The sequence below is a fragment of the Octopus bimaculoides genome, chromosome 27 (genome assembly GCF_001194135.2).
Source record: "Octopus bimaculoides isolate UCB-OBI-ISO-001 chromosome 27, ASM119413v2, whole genome shotgun sequence".
In the NCBI taxonomy this organism is placed as follows: domain Eukaryota; kingdom Metazoa; phylum Mollusca; class Cephalopoda; order Octopoda; family Octopodidae; genus Octopus; species Octopus bimaculoides.
Genome location: NC_069007.1, coordinates 14,181,186 through 14,182,886, shown reverse-complemented (window position 1 = coordinate 14,182,886; position 1,701 = coordinate 14,181,186). Strand labels below are relative to the sequence as shown.

Sequence of the window (1,701 nt, the reverse complement as noted above, 5' to 3'; positions counted from 1 at the left end):
CACACACACACACACACATTCACAGATACATATATACACAATAGTATACCTATATTACATTTATACACCTACATATACATACATACATATACATACACACACATATATATACTCACACACACTCATACACATATATACTTACATTTATAGGCACAAACACACACATACACATTCACAGATACATACATACACAATAGTATACCTATATTACATTTATACACCTACATATACATACATACATACACACACACACATACATATATATATATATATATATACTCACACACTCATATATTTATATATACACATATATACTTACATTTATAGGCACAAACACACACACATTCACAGATACATACATACATACACAATAGTATACCTATATTACATTTATACACCTACATATATATATATATATATATATATACACACACACATATAGATACATATATATATAGACGTGAGTATAGATTCATGTTAAAAAAGAAAGGAGAGAAAGAAGAAAGAAAAGAAGAGAAAAGGAAGTCAAAAGAAGACAAGGGAAGGAAGAAAGAAAAAGGAGAAATTAAACCCTCAATTTAACAAACGGTTAGTATATATAAATATACATACATATTATACATCGATGTTGTTATTACTTAACCCCAAGTCAGTCGGGATTCAAGCGGACAAACCCATGATCAGAGACATTCCAGCTGTGATCAGCCCTTTAAATGTATATATATATATTTTTTTTAAAGGTATACCAAGCCTTCATTATCATATAATGATAATGTGGTCTTTTTTGAGGGGGATTTCTGTGAGATTTAACTGCTATTTCTAACAGGTAGAGCCACCACGTACAGTCACCTTCATTTGCTCGTGATATATCTTTATATACATATATATACGTATAATATCTATGTATGTATATCCATACATTTATATATATAGATATACATATATATATACACATATACATATGTATATACATTCATTCGTATAAATCATACATTTAACACCCACACAAAACACTGAATATACATTGTAGCGAGCGATTTGTCTTTCTATTTACCTACCTACCTACCTACATATATATATATATATATATATATATATAATGTATGTGTATATATGTATGTGTTTATACATATATATATATGTGTGTGTGTGTGTGTGTTTATATATATATATATATATATATATAATGTATGAATGATATATAAAGTACACCTAATCTTCCAAACATGAGAAATAGATCTCAGAAATACTTGCAAGTTATTTTTCGTACGGACGGTCCTGCAAGATGTACTGAAAGGCCTGCATTTTCGTGTCTAGCTAATTATGAATTGTATCTAGATGTATGTAGATATCTTGTGTATAATATACTACAGAGTAGAAGTCTATGAGTGTGTATATATATATATATATATATTGTACGTTTACATAGATATATATATATATATATTTGTGTGTGGGTGTGTACATATGAGTATACTTATATTTGCCTATATATATATATATACATACATTTGTGTATGTATGTATCTACATACATGCACAAATACATTATATTTTCATGTGTACATATACACTCATATACGTATATTTATGTGTGTATATACACTATGTATGTCTTATATAAACGTATATGTATGTGAGTGTGTCTGTCCGTCATCATACATATATGTGTATATATTGGTGTATGACATGCTATATATA

At 27.7% G+C, this 1,701-nt stretch overlaps 1 protein-coding gene across 1 annotated transcript in view; it reads left to right on the top strand.

The window, feature by feature from the left end:
- Nucleotides 1-6: 6 nt before the first annotated feature.
- The window catches only part of LOC106877416 (P2R1A-PPP2R2A-interacting phosphatase regulator 1), a 20,620-nt gene continuing 18,925 nt past the window's right edge, over nt 7-1,701 (top strand). The window contains exon 1 of the mRNA XM_014926313.2: nt 7-588. The gene's annotated coding sequence lies outside the window, so the exon portion shown is untranslated. The remainder of the gene's footprint in view (nt 589-1,701) is intronic.